General features: G+C 42.7%; 1 protein-coding gene across 1 annotated transcript in view; it reads left to right on the forward strand.

The window, feature by feature from the left end:
* The first annotated feature begins 2,277 nt into the window (after nucleotides 1-2,277).
* Nucleotides 2,278-17,962, forward strand: part of zfhx3b (zinc finger homeobox 3b) — a 130,352-nt gene continuing 114,667 nt past the window's right edge. Inside the window, exon 1 of the mRNA XM_072380567.1 lies at nucleotides 2,278-2,694. The gene's annotated coding sequence lies outside the window, so the exon portion shown is untranslated. The remainder of the gene's footprint in view (nucleotides 2,695-17,962) is intronic.

Below are 17,962 nucleotides of genomic sequence, written 5' to 3' on the forward strand. Positions count from 1 at the left end.
AAATGTTTGTATTCCAGTATATCTGGCATTTAACTATTAACCCTGCATCGGAATTCACCACGTAGACGCAGCCTAACAAATCCGTATTGTTTCAATCAGCATAGCACGTTATGTGATCAGTGAAAGCTGCTGCTTGTATTCACCGGACCAGCACTCTATATGGGGCTGTTTGCACAGAAAGTGTGCGTACTGAGGGTACGGGATTGTCCATTTCCTCGGAGAATCAGCAATAAAATTATCATAACAAAGAGCACCGAGAGACTCAAAGGTTGATTTTTGTAATACAGTCTTTTCTCTCGGAAGAAAATGATGAAACACCAGTTAGAAAGGGCGAAAAGTGCTCTATGTAAAGATGACCAAGAGAAACAAACGCGCAACATCTGCAAATATCTGTTGGTATGTAAAGACGAGGCTTTTAGAAATTACTAATCATGAAGCAACTCAGAGCAAAATGCCACATTGACCATCTGGCCATATAAGAACTATCATATAGCTTTTTTTCTCCCTCTTTCTTTCTTGTTTTTTTTTTTAAGTAAAAGCCAGAGCTGGGGAAAACACGCCTTGATACAACTGTGTCAAACATTTATAGTGCTGTTATTATTTCAGTGAACCTACAAGTATTGACAACGTGTTCCCACCAGTTTGGTAATAGATGTCACGATAGCCTGCTTGTTCATCACCCCTCAGTGTTACACCTACACTCACAAGTCTTTCACTGGTGTGCTTGGTAAGAACAAACTTATTCATATTTTCTAAATACCTGTCTAGCTATAGGGATATTATTACAGGCGTGGATTTGAATAAAATCCCATTTCAGTACGGAACGCAGAGAGACTTCAACAAGTATTTCTGAGAGATGCTGACCTCGCTTTGCAAATTGAAGTAAAAACAGAGCAGCTCTCTGGGAGTTTCCCCAAATTCACTGGAAAAATATGTAAACCTGTGAGCTGTGTCTTCCTTCACTTCTGTGAAACAATTTCTTTCTTTCACGTTAGGTGTTACAGAGCAACATGCCGGATTGAATTCAAGCTGATATTCAGATCTGACAGTAACTGTGAAACTGACACTTTTTTTCCCCCTCTAGTCTCGGTTGTATTTGTGATATTTTATCAAGCTGAATTTCACTATTTTCAATGTAATGAAGAGTTTTGATTTTCGCATTTTATTCAGAGCAACGAGTGCACGCCATGTGTAAAGAATCAAGGGCCACATATTGCTTTAAAGTCCTCTTACGTTGTGTTAGACTTTCACCTTCCTTCACCTGTCATCGTTGGATTTACATTTTTAAAGAATCTGAACATACAAATATTCGGGAATTTCTTGTGGAGCACAGGTCGAACAACGTAAAGTATAACAAAGTTAAAACGCTGAAGCCACGCATCAGGGCTATTTTATGTCAACTTTTGGATATGGGCAAGTGGTATTACTCTAAATGCTCAAAGTACATATATTTACCGGAACAAATACAGGTAAGTTTGATAATATGCAGGTGCCACTGTACTTACGACAAGCTCTGGACTTTGCAGATTACAACAGTATCCTGCACAGCAGCTCATATGCTGCTGGTGTACTGTACAATTCTGCGTGCAGAAATCCTTCTAAACGTGCATTGAATTTCGGGGAGTGTTTGGTTTATTGGCTTTTTAAAAAAAAAAAAAGACATATACAAAACACAGTTGCTCGCATGATTGCGGTCCAGACTGCCGAGAAGTAGCACTTTTTTCCCTTACTTTTTTTTCTCTCTCTCATTTTCAGCCATTTCATCCGCCCGCCGAAACTCGGTTATGATTTTCAATAAGTTGTTAAAAACGTGGACCGTAAACTCGTCAGAAAACGCAGCCTGGTGTGTGGCTTTGACGCGAGGAAAACATCAGACAGAAACTGGAAAAGACCGAGTCGAATAAAGCCTGATCGCTTGTGTGCTTTCAGGAGCTACGGAATTTGCATACATTTTAATTTTTTTTTCAAAAAAAAAAAAAAAAAAAACGGGACGAAAAACGTTTTAGAAAGTAAAAAAAAGAAAGAGCGGAGGCAAAGCTTCGACTGTACCGTCGGGCTTTGCCTGCTGCGGCTGCCTGCTCCGGTATTAACTTTCACTGTCTTCCGTCAAATCAAACTCTTACTTTCCGCTGTTCTTAATTCCATATTTTCAATTCCTGATCATTACTTTCCTCTTTTTCTACTTGTATCTATCTTTCTATCTATCTATCCATCCATTCCTCCCTCCCTCCTCTTTCTCCCTCTCTCCCTCCCTCCCTCCCTCTCTCTCCCGAGCTCTCTCCTTTGCTGAATCTTATTGATCCAGAAGGCGGCTAATTAGCCCTTCCCTTCGTGCCTGTGTAATGAAGCACATGCGCACTGAATTAATCACAGCCATTTTTTGCAGGAAACTAATTAGCAGGAATAAAGATCCAAAGAGTTTTTTCTTTTCAATCATCAGATCTCACTTTCACCTCTTCCTCGCTCCCTCTAACACAAGACTCATCGCCTGCTTTGCATCCAAATTATTTTTATATTGCCTTTAACAACTAATAGTACCTACTTCGGTTTTTTACACTCCGCAACAACAATGATCTTTCTTTTGCCACCCTAAGCGCAAACTGACCAAAAGGAGACTGCCTTGATGGGATCTTTAGCTAAATCATCTCAATACTGGATTAAAAAGCGAGGATCACAAAGCGGCAGCGAGAAATTGTAAGTTTCAACTTTGCGTTTGTCTCTTTTCCTCTCTGTTTCCACGATCCTATTCTTTTCGCTGTGTGACTTATCTGAATCTCCTCTATCTGTTCGTGCTTTACGTGTAGCGGAGCTGGCTTTTCTCACCCCGTGAGAGATGACCGGCGATCACAAGTTCATTTCATGCAAGATAGTTTGGTTTATTCTCGATTTTATTCATATCGTTACCTGTGTTTACATGAGCGTTCGTCCTCTCCTCTCCTCATGAATGGAAGATAAGAAACGGGCAAAGACAGCGATCCACTCCAAGCAGTTGAACGTGGAAAAGCACGGTTTTAAAACAGATATGTGCTTGTCGGTGGGATCGGGGAAAGGTATAGAGGGCTTGTGGATGTCGAGAAGCGTGTTTTGAGGCACAAATGCAACAAGAAAAGGGCTGTGTTGAGCGGACGACGGGCAGCGGCAGCTCCACATGAGCGCAGCCCAGAAAAGGAACTCCAAGTCCAGCCTATGGGTCCGTGTGCGTCCGGGAAAAGGGGGACATCTCTCGCTTTCTGTTTTTTTTTTTTTTTTTTTGACAGATTTGACACTTGCCACATCCAAAGGGCTTCAGCACCGTCGTACGCTTCTAAAATCCTCTTCTGGATAGGGACATTTTTGTTGTTCTCCGACACGTCTCTGTCTGAAACGTGCAATCCCTCCGCCCTGTCTTAGTTCCTCCAGCTACACTTTCCCTCTTTCCCCCCACTTTGTCCATGTTTTCTTTTTTATTTTTCATAGCTCTTTGCCTCTTTCGAGCGTTGTTTTTAAGTCGATTCTCGCTCATTCACTGACGAAGTCACATGCAAATCGATCGACAAGTGTGTGTGTGTGTGTGTGCGTGCGCGTGCGTGCGTTAGGGGGTAAGTGTTTGCGAGCGTGTGTGTTGAGGGAAAAAACGGAGCCCCGGTTCTCCTTCGTGTCAGAAGCGGATCGGCAGGACCTTGTACACGGACAGCCTGAGAATGTGAGCTGCAACAGAGATCAGACATGTGGTTTAGGGAAGACAGGGAGGCTGGATCTCATGCCTCGAACTACTTGGCTACCGTATCAGACTTTCAAGAGAACAGTTTTTTTTTTGCCCGGAGAAATGCTGACCGGAAAGAAAACAGAACACTGTCCTAAAAGTCTGACCCTAAGCTGATATAATCATTCCAAAGTTACGACTGGAAACTTTAAGTATGGTCTGTGGGTCACTGCGTGCAGTTAGTCGACCATTAACATTTAGGGTTTTTATTCCTCTTCAAAGTCGAACTACGCAGGAAATCATTCACAAACGCAATTTAGAACAGTTTGCGCTAAAATGCAAACGGGCTCGTAGTGATGGAGCCAGTCTGAGCTGAAAGGGCCCCTTTTTTTTTGGAAAAAAAAAGAAGAAAAATCCGTTATTACTCCCTGTGACACCACAAGCACTAATCTCGCCAAAAATGTCAGAAAAATAAGTAAACGCAGCTGGTACCTCGGCGTGTAGATGTATTTCAGATCTCCACAAATTTGATCAAAAATGGTGTTTTCGGATGGGCTGGATCTCAGCACAGTTGCGGGGTGGGGGGGGTGTCGGCAAGAATTTTGAGTCGGATATTGTGTTGAATAATTTTTTTGCGACATAGACGGGAAAAGAAAGAGGAAAAAAGGCTTTGCGAGCGAGCAGAGGCAGTGATAGGATATGTGCACCGTTGGGGAAAACAGAGAGGGGGGTGAGAGGCTGTGGGGTGGGTGGGTGGGTAGGGTGGGGGTCAGACAGCAAGAAACAGGGGGAACAAGGGTCATGGAGTGAGTGCAGAGATAAAAAAGAAGGAGAGGAAACCCCCTCGCAAACAGCCGAGGGATAATGGGGAGAGAGTGGGTCTGGCTGGGAGAAAAGGGTGACGGCAGTTGTTGGTTTGTTTTGGGAGCTACACAAAGCTCCTACGCTGTCAGCATCTGCAGGATTAATATCATGGCTTTATTTAAAGATGGGAGACACAAATATAGACCGGTAACGGCTTTGATGAAATTAAACGTTGAGACTGCCAAGCAGAGAGAGAACCCCCTCCAAAGGAGGGAGGGTGGGGAGGGAGTGCAGAGAGGTCAGATAGCCATGGGCCATTGAGGGAGAGGTCAGGTAAACAGATCCCTACTTTTCATACTGGAGAGGAGCAGACACAGAGAGATTAGCCGCTTGAGAAGAGGGAGAAACTGGCATTCTTTAAAATGATTTAAGACTTCAGTTTTAATCGTAGACCATTTCTAGTTTTTTATTCCCCCCCCCCTATTTTTTTTAATTTTGTGCTGTCGTTTTGATCCCAAACCTTCAAAAGTAACTCAGAAGTAACCGAAGTGTGTTCACATTCCAGTGATTAGAAACTTATAGATGTTCTGTAGGACAGGTAGGCTGCTGTGCCAAAACACCAGTGAGCTCCCTTCCTCCCCTGTATGACAGTAACACTCCTGTTCTCCTCCTCCTCCTCCTTGTCCTCCTCCCTCTCCTCCTCTTCTGTTACAAAACAAAGACAGCAGAAATGTTTTCTGTCATCTCACCTGTCTGGTTTTCCTGTCTTGCCTCATTGTCATATTTATGTTTAATTATAACAGTCCCAGGAAAAGGTATAGGAGTGTCACTGGCTTTATTTCTGCGAATTCCATTTCAAAATATTGTCAGGTGTTGTGTTTAGTGTCGCTCGCTGTACTATCTCCAGCTCATCTCTGACTCATACCATCCTACTGAAAAGCTACCAAGGTGACATTTTTTTATTTATTTTTTCCTCTACCACAGACAGCATTTTTGGAGATTAGTTTAAAATAGCCCATTTTCAGTTTGAAATGGTCACTTTTTTAAAATTGTCATAAAAAGACTAGATTTACCTTATTTTTTTTCCCCAGATATTTGCTCAAGACACATTTTTAAATTTCCGTGAATATTTGGGAAACATTTGGGTGCAGGCAGATTGTTTAATAGCTTGAGTAAAATAGATAAATTGTGTGTTGAGAAAAAAAAATGAATGAAAGCATCCCCTGCACGTGTCTTTTTTTTTTTTTTAAACCATTCATTTTCATCACAATTTCTTTGATTATTTGGACTTGATTGGACTTGTGTTTATGACACTAAACAGCTGTTTTCAAACATCCCCCACGTGGTTTTTGAAAATCGACAAAATTGTAAACATTTTATATGATGATGTTGAACACGAAACACAGTTCTTTGTGTGAATGGAGTGATTGGAAGAGCTTTGTTTGTGACTGCAGGCTTGTGAATTTGGTGACACATCTGTGGTAGAATTGTGCGTGCTGGAAGTGCTGTGGCTGCGTTGCCCTTGTGATTGTTATTCATGACACAAAGGCAATATTGGGTCTTATAATGCTGTTATATGTTTGCTGTTTTTTACTGCGGTTATGTGCACTTGCCATTGATCCTGGACGGTAACAAGAGTGCTTGTCTACTGTTTTCACTTCATCCTCATCTCTCACAACATTTGATGACAGGTACGTTCAGAAAATTCAGATGCCATTTGACTGTGTGAGTGGGAACAGCGTGTCCAGTTGGGTAAGCGAGATAAAGGGAGTCGCAGTCGTCACGGTTAGGCTTGTTTTATGGTTTGGGGGGGCAACGCAGAGAAAAAGGAGACAGCGCCTCTGGCTGTCATAACCCCTTCTCCTCCTCTCGCTGTGCCTCTCCTTCTTTCTGTCTCGTTCTCTGCGTCTACGCATATCTCTCCTCTTAACTCCCACCTCTCCATGCTTGGGCACTGGCATAGCGGGGGAGCTCGCTGCCATGTCCTCGGTCGGAGGGAGCCCTCTTTGGGTGAACAATTGACTAGGACCACATGTGCAAGACTCAGCACAGATTCAGTGGCGTGCTGGACTAAAAGTATGCATTTATGCACACAGAGAACAGTTATCCACCTCTTTATGCTCTTAAGAATAAAATGTAGAGGGATTTTGGAACACCACAAATGATAAAGTCATTTTTCAAATCATGAATATTTTTTTGTTTCTTTATTTTTAATTTCTGTATTTGTGAAACATCACTACTCATTCTGAACTAATTCCTTTTTCTGTGCATATGAGAGGGAACGCATTAGAAGTGGCTCTACCATTGTGTCGATGTGTATTCTGTGAAATCAGGATTTAATACTAAGAGTTTGTCTCTGCGGTTAGTTGTATGGACGTTGAGACGAGTGCAGTCGTCAGGCGGCTTTGAATCTGATGTTTGCTCCTCAATATGATTCTGCAGCGAAGCCTAATTCTTCCAGTTGTCCCACAGCAGAGGCCAGTGCTCATGTCATGCTATCACAGATGAGCAGGCCGGTGGAAGAGGGGTGGGGGAGCAGGGGAGACCTGGTTCAACTCACAACAAAGTGGGAAGGGAGGGTGGAAGCGATGTGGTGCCCAGGTGTGTGTGTGTGTGTGTGTGTGTGTACGTAGGCATGCTTACTCTGTGCATGAATCCTGTACCTGATCAGTAATCCCAGCAGTCCTGAGTGTCTGAAAGGGCTCCTCTTTATCCACAGAGAGCACCCCTTTTTCTTGAAATTCCCTGCCCCTGTCTTCTTTTGATTTTGCTTCTTTTTCCTCGTCACTGTCATCCTTTAATCTTTTTGAAGTGAAGTTGGCGGGGTATTTTGCGGTTTGCTCTTTCACAATATGTTATCATGTTAACAATCTTGGTTAAATCATTGTGGTAGACTAGATTTATGACATGCGAAGATGCGCATGTGTCGCTGCATGTGTGTGCGCGCAGCAGCATTCAGATTACCGGCACTCTGAAAATCACATTTTTTTTGTAATGTGCCACGTCAAGGTCTTGGCATTATGCAGGTTTTGTTTTCGCCATTATTCTTGTGAGTTTGAACTGTTCCCAAAAAAACAAGTCGCACAGATAGAAGAAAGATAAGGAGGGTTGGGAAGGAGGGGGTCCTTTCTCCTCAGTAATATGTTTGAAAGGAAAAAGATGGGTTCTGTTTTGATTTTCTCTCCATCAGTGATCAAGTTGTTATAGAATAGAGCTCCATAGCGTGTGAGACTTATATATACAAATTTATATCTGATTTCCCAACGATGAATTAAAGTTGTTGCCGTGGAAAAAAGGTTATAATGCGCTTCTGCATCCTTGACTAAAATCTCTATGTTGCTTTTGAAATAAATGTACAATATTCCTCCTGCAGCAAACAAGGCTGTTTGTTAGATAACAGAGTTCCAACAGGGACAGACACCGTTTTATTCCTGGGTTGTTGTTGTTTCAAATGTGAGTAAGAAGACCTGTGTGATGCATGCTTGTCCAGGACTGGCAGTATTGTAAAAGTGCGTCTGTATGTGAGTCTGTGCGTTTGGGGTTGGGGGGGGGGCTATGACTGACTTGATCCTATTTGAGGCAGCAGGAGAGTCAGTTAGCCCTTGTTTTCGGGGATGGTTGAAACCACGGTTTTGTGTCTCTATAAGCTACATATGCCCCTACATGCGGGCAAGGCGGGGATGACAGGGAGCACTTCAAGTGCTGCAAAATTGAACTGAGCTGCACCCCCAGCCCCCCCCCCCCCCTACTCCTCATAAGCCCACCCTTCTCTTGGACCCTGGAGGCCAGCATTCCACCCTCCGCTCTGGCGCTTATCATCACAAAGGACAGAATGCATAAAACATGGAGGACGCTTAGACAGAGGCGGCCCAGGTCGCCTTTTTCTCCCTACGCTGAGCCCTGGAACAATACATGGGCCCCTCTGGCCTGTGACTCTGACGACACACACGCCGTCTTTTTTGTCCTCCCCTATTTCTTTGTCATGCTCTTCCTCTTCCTCTACGTTACTGTGCTCTGTGGAGTGATAACTGCCCTCGCATTGTTTATCTGTGTCTGTGAAATCTACATTGTGTAACCAAAATGTAAGTGTGTGTGTGTGTGTGTGTGTGCGCGCGCAAGTGGGTGTTTTAGGGAGAGAGAGTGACAGGTTTAACATATCGACAGTGCATCAGCTGCACAGCTCCTGCTTTCATATTCCATATTATCTATGGTATTGTGTATTTTGAAAATGCAATTTCATGTCGTTTCCATTTAAAACGCGGCGTGCTCGCTCGGTTACACCGAGGCTAAAAATGAACAATTTTTGTTCCTCCAAAGAAATTTGATTTTGTTCAAAAGAAGACGTATCTTAATGCAGTCATATGATTTGTGTTTCAAAGCATTAGTATGATATTTTTGTCTCTAATTTACAGCTGGGTCACCCAATGACGCAACATCATGGCTTGCATTAGTGCAATTTTGTGTGTGTGTGTGTGTGTGCGCGTGCATGAGCATAGTCAGTCTGTCAGTTTCTATCCGTTGGTCAGTAGGTCGGTACTTGTTTGGAAGGGTTATACAAAGCTTTGCGAATGTGGTATTAATATTGTGTTTGCTGTTTTAATCAGACTCCTCCACTACTAGCTAAATTTGCTTTCAAAGAGGCAGATATATAGATGAATGGTTGTTTGTTTTTCTTAAGGGGTGGGGTGGGGGGGTTTATACAATAACTTTTTTTTTTTTGTGCCTCCATTGATCTTTAATTTCTGTTTTGAAATCCTAGCTACAGCCTAGCTGGGTTTTTACATTTAGGTCTGTCTAATTTGTAAGCACTGCTTTCTTTGTAAGCACTCGGCCCAATCATTTCTTTGGCTGTGACAAACGGTAGACCCGTGAGCTTGAGATAGGTTTAGTCTGTCTCTATCTATATGTGTGTTTGATAGCCAGCCTGCAGGAATGCACTGCTGGAATGCTCTGGACCCCAGCAGGTCTATGGCACTTCCTCTCTGTGTATCTCACAGCTTATCCTCCTCAGGATTATACGGAAAAGAAAAGAAAAGAGCGATGGCAGGAGCACCCTTTCCCTCTTACACCCTCTTTCCCATTTTTACACACGGACACACAAATCTTAACAAAAAGAGTAATTCACTTGCAAATGCGTAGTAGCCTGTCCGTGTTCCCAGTTGAGGAGAGAGAAGAGGAGAGGGAGGGGCAGAGATGGAAAGACATAGAGAGAAAGCTGCAGTATGTTTCAGTGTGAGGCAGGGCTGAGGTGAGGCAACCGACTGTTTCTTCCTGATCAGAGAAAAATAGACTCTGACTCCATCCGTCCACTGATTCTTCTGGGGGTCGTGTAAATGTAGTTTTCGCTGTGTAAAATGAACACATTATATGTGTGTCCATTCTGAGCCGTCGTCATACTGTAGGTATATATTGTAAGTTGGGACTGTCACTCTCCTCGCTTCTCCTGAGGTGGCCTGATGCTTTTCGCTCGCTGCCCCCAGGCGACTGATCCGCCAGTAGTGAAGGGGTTAAGAAGCAAGGATAGCCCTCTTTTGTCTCTGTGGCCCTCTTTGCCATTGTTGTGGTGGAATTGAGCTCGGTGCACCTCACTTGACCACAGCAAAGCAATAAAATGGCCTCTAAGTGCTGTAGTTTTCTGATGTGAGCTCTCTTTCAGCTTCTGTCGCTATATTTCCCTTTTCTCCCTTTGTGTCAGCATGCAACATGCAGTGTGTGCCCATATATACTGTACATTTTTGTTTGTTGTAGCACCTCATGCTAGTCTTTGTGAGAAGGAGATCACATACAAATTCTTTTTATGGGAAATCGCGAGCTCCGGACAAGTATTTAGCAGCACCTCTGTACGAAATCAGAGAGAAAGTGTTAACTTTAAAAAAGCGCATGCAAAAATGCACGTATTTTCTATTTCTATGTGAAAAAATCTGATAATCTGTTGAAATAGTGAGACGTCGGAGCTTTGCATTCAGCAGAATGGTGATAGAATTCTGTGTTGTATTCATTTATTTATTTTCTAAAATCAGTAAATGTCTGTGCTGATCTTTCTAAAACCACCACCTGACTGCTGTTTTAAAATCAGATGAAGAAGAACTGCTGTAATAGCAGACCGATGAACGATAGCCTGCAGATTTTCACCCCTCAGCTCGTAAGCTACTCAGTTTTTTTGTTACATTTTTCAGCTATATTGCCAGGAACAATGATACAAGGAGTCTGCACAATAATTCTGTTTTTCAATTTGAGAATGTGCTGTTATAATGCATAGTGTTGGTGTTATTGTGTTTGATTGCACAGATGATTGTTTATAGCAGAGTCCCACCGCTGCAGACATTGTAATTAAAAAGAAGATATACTGCATGTGCGTATGTCGCCATCCCACCCCATCCTATCTCGTCAAATAAGCATCTAGCTATTGCAGTGAGCATGTCGGTGGATTTATGAAAGATTTCTGATTGGCTGAATTATAATTGGCACTGTCCTGAGAGTAAACCATTTATGCCAGGTGTCATACAGACCGCAATAAATGCTGCACAAAACTGCAGTTAAAGCAACATTTCTTCAAAGTCACATTATTACACCTTCATATTATTCTGAGGAGTGTCTGTCCTATGTGCCTTTGCCTCTCACTTCTCCTCTCCCTGGCGACACACATGTGGTTTTTACTGCGGGTCTCACCGTACCAAAAATAAATGCTGTTTCTCATTTTCCCTGTGTTAAATGAACAAACATGAGGACTTCGGTGCCTCATAATAAATTGATTGGAGAGAGGCAGACACCCACACAGAAACACCGAAAACTGGAGTTGTGTGTGTGTGCGTGTGTGTGTGTGTGTGTGTGTGTTGCCTGAGGAGGATGAGACATACTGTTCCTCTCCTTACCACAAATACAGTGAATAAAAATTTAATACATATTTATCCAATTAAATGGCACTTCTTGCCTTTTAGTCCTCACACTTCCTTCTCTCATTTAGGTTTTGCTGTAGCTGCTGTATTGTAGCCAGTGGCTGATGTCTCATCGCAATGAAAGCACCTTGGCGTTCATATATTTGACACAAACCCTCCTAGACTGTTTTCATTCTAATGTTCAGCACCGCAGAGCTTATATTTGGCCAATAGGCTGAATGAGGTGGGGGAGGTCCCATGGGGCTGACACAGGGGTAGACGGCCGTAACAGGCTGGTGACCCCGGCTTTGTGACGTCATCTGCCTCGTCTGGTGACCATGGCGTTCATTTTCCCCTACTGTTTAATGAATGAAGATTGGGTCCCGGAGCTGGTTTATGCAGCTATTAGTTGTTCTGCTGAATGCGGAGGCTCACGCAAGCCTAAGAAAGAATTATGCACATTTATTAACGCGGTTTGAGTTTAAAACGTCTCGTCTATCACCTCGTCATCTGCCGTATGTCTGCCAGTCTGTTACGCATCAGTTTAAGCTAAATTAAAAATGACATTTTCCAATCTTTTTCTGGCAGAGCTGAACGTTTGACATTTTGGCTTTACCCAGGTGGTAACAAATAGTGTGTCTGCATTGTTGTGTGAACAGTAAAACAAAACACACCCAGACCACATATAGGAAGTCAGCCTGAGGTAAGAGCAGGGCCCAAAACGGATACTGACTGTTACAACAGTTTTTCACCTCTTCACATGCTAAGTGCCAGTCCTTTGACAAGATATCCTGATTTTTCCCTCTCCTCTGCTACTAATATTCTCTCCCTAGAGCAACTCCAAAGGGCATTTTCACCCAGATCCTCTCCAGATCACGCACATTCGGTAGAGATGAAAAAAAAGAATACTCATTTGTGTAATTTAGACTATCTCTTCTTCACAGCCAGTTGTCCCTGTAACTCAGGAAAGGTTTCAGTAAGAGGAGCACTGCAAAATAAGCTCCTCTTACTGTCTGCTTTTTGTTGCAGCCAGGTGTTTCCTCATGTCGGATCATGCCCTGATGGGGAACAACAGGCCACATGGCAAGCGAGAACCAAGTGTTCAGCAGATAGCTTTTCATTCTCTGGTCTTCCTGTACCACAAGCAGAGCTCAGAAACCCATTGCTAATAAGAGCAGAGTAGACTGGTAAAACGCACTCTGTGCTGAGGATTAAAACAGGAAGTATCCCTTGTGTGGTGCAGGAGCTCTGAACTCTCTCCCTCCGAGCGGTACCAGGAGCAGGACAAGTGTCTGGATGACACAGCCTTTGTTTACACTGTTGAGTATAGGTTTGGAGGAAAGAGGAAAAAAAAGAGAGAGGAGGTGGTCACTGCAGGCAGAGTGCAGACACCAGTCTCATCACTTCCTTCCTTTCTATAGTTTTCCGTTTTTCTCATGAATTGCCTTTGTCAAAACAACTGTAGACAAAGACAGACTTATAGAACTGAAGTGCGGGTTGGATTATGAGATTTGCAACTTCAATGCATAAAACATGAAAAATCAGATAAACCTTGGGTAAACGTTGTCTGGTTTTGTTTGTAATCTACTACCTTGCTCTTCCTACAACACTTCTCTTTTTCTGCAAGACAGCTTAAAACAAACAGGTTTGTGTGTTTTGACCGTGACCAAACATTTGTGTCTCGCAGTGTGCGAACGACCCGTTGCTCTTGCACATGTGGAGGGTACAAGGATGTTAAAATGTATATGGCTATTTCTGAACGAGTTCTTTTCTACCGTACATGTTAGGTTTTTATATAGCAAAGCAACGGGCCTACACCTGCTGTCTCGTTGAGTCCTGTGGTCAGGGCACAGTGTATTTTCTCATCACAGATGGGTATGTAGGCCTTCAACAGGAAGCCTGGCTACAGTGTTTCACAATCCCTCTAGAAACAAGAACTGAGCACCCGCACTATGGTGTGCTGTCCGCCTTTTTCTTTTCTTTTTTTTTTTTGTAATGGATGCCAGCTTGCCTGTAGTAGGTACAAGCACAAGGCAGAGGGAGGGGGCACCCCAGCATAAGTGGACCCCTGAGACCTCCTGGAGGGGTAGAGGTGTGGCGAACGTCTGTTTTGGGCATGGCTTGTGTCAGTGTGTTTAGCATTTGCCTGTGAGGGCATTTATATGCAAATGCTAAACAACCTATTGGGGTGGCTAATTACAGCGGGGCCTTTGTGTGTGCCAGGCAGTGAGAGGCAGGGAGTTTCTGGCACACCAGGCCTGGACTTCCCCTGCTTGTTTACTCATTGTCTTTCCTTATTACCCCCTCATTGACACTCCCCTTTTGTTAGGCTGTGCTGTTTGCCTGCTTGCATGCTCCTCCCCTTGTGGTGCTAGAGTTAATGTAGCAGATTAAAGAGGCAGCACTCTGGCCATGTTTACTTCCTCTTTCATCTGGTGGCCCAGCTCTGCTTTACTCTTCAGCCATCCCGCCTGTAGCTTTCGTTCAGCCACCACCCGTTCAGGAAAGATTCAGCCTCATAGTACTCTCACTCTCTCATACAGCTAATGCTCAGCTAATTACTTTGGGTGATAAAAATGCATTTAGGTCAGGTTCTAATGCAATGCAAATTTATGAGCAGGCAGAAGCAAATATTAAACTTGTAGAATGACTGATAGTCATTGGTTGGGGACAAAGGTACACCTCCCTTAACTGCCAAATGTAAAGGTTTGTGTGCTCTCATTGTCACTGCCTTTTTTTTTTTTCCTTTGTTGTCAAGGATCAGAGGATAATGACAGCAGGAAGCGCTGATCATTTTCCAGCTGTACAGTCTCTTGCTAGAACTAGTGTGAACTAATGATATTTCTGCATGAAACATCTGAGTGCAGTAGAGCCCACTTACAAGGATACCTATGTCTTTATTATGTTGAGCCAGTGAGTGGAAGTTGTAATGAAACTAAAAATGCTTGAGTTCAGCAGTGTACACACAGTGTATTATCATCAAAGACTAAGATTTTTTGAAAAAAAAAACAACATGCCTACACACTAATGCTTAGTCAGGAGCCTCTGTATATCACATTTTGATTCAACATGTAGCCTTAAGATTTATTTTGTCAGTGCACATATGCTTCTCGCCAGGTGTGGACCTTTAAGACCAACGGAGTTCACAATTAGTGGTTTGAGGGGTATTAGAGTCAGTCCATTAACTCACTGGACTTTTAGCCAGGAAAAAGAAGAAGCCCACAAATGGCTATGTTCAGCAAAACTATTTTGTTACCCTTTATAACCTTACACTTATATCAACTGCAGAGGACTCGTGGATCTCGTTGCAGTAATTCTATGAATGAAGAGATCTCCTCTGAAGTCGGTTGGAGTGCATACACTCCGTATTCTAAGGGAAGACGAGTTTCAGAAGTCACAAAAAAAGTTGGTCCTGTGGTCAAGTTGTTTGGACAAAGACATGCCAGGTTTTAAATGATTTATCTGTCCAGGCACACTGATTAGCTGCAGTTACGATCCTCCTTTTTGCCTCTGCAGATGATTTTATAGAATTCTGTTTCAACTCTTCATCCACCAAAAACCAGCTGCAGTGTTACACACTTAACTAAATATGAAAAGTCTTCTTGTAGCAACTAGTGTTTTTCACAGTGGTTTATTGTTCAGTGCCTCCTTTATATCTTTGCTGAATACACAACAGTATCAGACCAGACCTGCTGCATTCCTGTGAAATTATTTGTCTTGTACAAAAACAAAGACAGAGGAAGAGAGCAAAAGCCCTGGTTTTATGTTGCTTCTCACTTCGTTTTAGTACTTAAGTTTCAGAGTTGGTTCCATTTTTTTTTGCCACCACTTGTGCCCCTTACTACGCTAATTACAGCACACAAGTACACCCCCACTTTAGTCTGATATACACTTACCCAAACACATACCCATGCATACATAGAGGGTGGGGGGATGGCAGATTGGTTGGCCAATGAAGCTAAACTGGATCAAAGGCCATGTGTGAGGGAGCCGGGTTTCCTCATAGAAAACAGCTGCCCCTCGATGTCTCTGCCTCTCACCCTGACTTGACAGCAGCTAGAAATATGAGGCCTCTCTAGACCTCTGTCCTGGGAAAAAAGGACAGGACAGCACACATAGACTCTGAAAAGCTTTTGTTTCTGCTCTCTCTCACTCTCCCTCACTAACACAGACGTACAAAGAAGAAAGAAAGCCGTTTGTCTTTGCTCATTCACTGATTCAACTGCAAATAGAAATCTACGTTTCATATATATACCCCCTCAACCATACTCACAAAGCCATTTAATTATCACACGCTTCATTTCTTGTTGTTGTCTGTTTGTTAAACAGCTTCATCGGCTATTTTAGCCAATTTGGCACAATTTGTCTGTCAGTCTTACTCTGCATTTGATTTTTTTTCTCTCCCTTTCTTCTAACTTGAGCGGTATGCCCGTTCTCTCTGTAAGCTGGCACTTCCGAAACACTGTTTGTAGGTTCCTTTCTACTACTACACTCTTTTTTTTCCACCTTTCCTCCCCACGTTTCCTGGATTTCTTTCTTTCTGCTTTACTTCTCTCGTGTGTTCAAACTCTGTCAGAGTTGAGAAAGGCATTCAGCTCCCTAATCCAGGCTCCCTCTATCAGGAATGCTAATACGTGTGATTGTGTGACCCGCAGAAGCCCAGCAACATCTGCAGGAGCCTATGGCTAGCCCCCGCCCTCCCACACCCACTGTGCCCCCTGCCTTTGAGCATTCACTCTCTGCCATTATTTCATTGTTTCACTTCACGCCTGTGACTGGGCAGTGCAGTTAACCCTCTGCTGCTCAGACCGGGCTAACTGCAGTCCTGCACACAGGGCCAGAGGGGATCAGAGGAGGGGTGCATGGGCTTGGGACAGCTTTTTCCCAGACAAGCCTCCCAGCCAGCCCATCTGGACTTCCACATAGAGCCCTACCCCTCACATTGTTTACTTATGCATTCAACTAATAATCAATGTGCAAGTGTGTGTTCATATAGTCTGTTTAAATGTGTAGTCACTTGTGAGTTGAGCAATAATTGCAGGAATTACCATTTGTGTCCCACTAGGCATGACATGAGTAGCTTTAGCTTTCTCGAAGGGCATCAGAAAAAGGAAACATGCTCTTGTTCAGGTTAGATCAGAAGGGACTGTGGTGTTAGCCAATAAAAACCTTTTATTAAATTTTCATGAACCTCTTTGCTAGGTATCAGAGTTGAAAGAAATTATTGTTGAGATAGTGTCTGTTTTCAGAAAGATGAATTACTGGTAGCAGCACAACTGACAAAGCGAATCTGTGTCACGCTGGAATGTTGCTGATTGAATTACCTTTCTTTTCAATGATGGCTGTACTTCTGCATATGTATTCAAACTACCCCATATTATAGACAAGTAAAGGACTAGATGGGATTCCTGTGTGCTTGATTCACATACAAACTTTAAGATATTAAAGCAATAGGATGTTTAAGTTTCAGTGCATTCACTGCTTAAATCTCATGTTGATCCCAGAAATTTTGAAAGAAGCTAACTCTTTAGCAGTAGGTGGTTTAAATATGATAACACTGACATTTTAGTGGAAACACTTTTCTTGATGTTTTGAAAGTTAATCTATTAAACTAATAGGAAATCAAGTTTCACACTTGTAAACATGTTTGCATAGTTTGTTTTTTTTACGCTAGAGGATATATTATCAGCAAAATGAACAGTCGATGTCTTGGTTGAGCACACCATCTTGACCTTGCAGGGTCAGACAGTCCGGATTTCATACATATCAGATCTAAAGAACTAATTATTAAGTAATGTGTTGCTAACGTTTGAGATCGCACATATGATATATCTGCACATATTAAACAAGGCAAAGGTTTAAAGTTGCAGCAATTTTTAGGCTATTTATTTTGTTGACAGAACTTCTGAATATTAAGCTTTAAGGAACCAAAAAAAAATTGGGAATTCACTCAATGCCAGAAGAGGTAGTTATAATAAACAGGCTGACAGCTGCCCTGAATGCCTGTTGAATATCCAGAAAAGCACACAAAATAAGAGTTGTGTATGTATATGTCAGATATAGATATGCAGTTACGATTGAACTTAGAAATAACTTAATCAGCTTCTTACCTTTCTGTAATCCCTGTGGTATCTACTAGGAATTCATATTTAGTGGCCTTATTTCCATCCCTGGCTGTGGAAAACACACACGCACACACAGAAACGCACCTTTGGTGTATGTCGAAATGATTTTGTCCACCACTATCTAAATCAGGATTAACCATGGTTACATTTTTTTACAAAGCAGGACCCATGTTACCATGGGGACATAAATTGATGCATGCTGCTTTGCATATCAGCTGAAAGTTTACATTTGCTGTACAACCCTGGATGGTGTGTAGAGCTGCTTGTAGCTTTGAAGAAAGGCAATCTGTTGAGATCCTCTGTCTCCTCCTCTGAACTCTATAGATCAGCTCAACAGGGTGTTTGCATGGCAATGAAACAGATTATTGAGCGATTCTGCTTGAATGAAGGCTCTCACGATTTTTCTGCATTACTTTGGTGTTGAATGTCATTATAGATTTTTCCCACTGTTTTTATAAAGGTATGAAAAGTTCCTG

The sequence above is a fragment of the Leuresthes tenuis genome, unplaced genomic scaffold (genome assembly GCF_036924035.1).
Source record: "Leuresthes tenuis unplaced genomic scaffold, fLeuTen1.0.hap1 SCAF_2, whole genome shotgun sequence".
Lineage (NCBI taxonomy): Eukaryota > Metazoa > Chordata > Actinopteri > Atheriniformes > Atherinopsidae > Leuresthes > Leuresthes tenuis.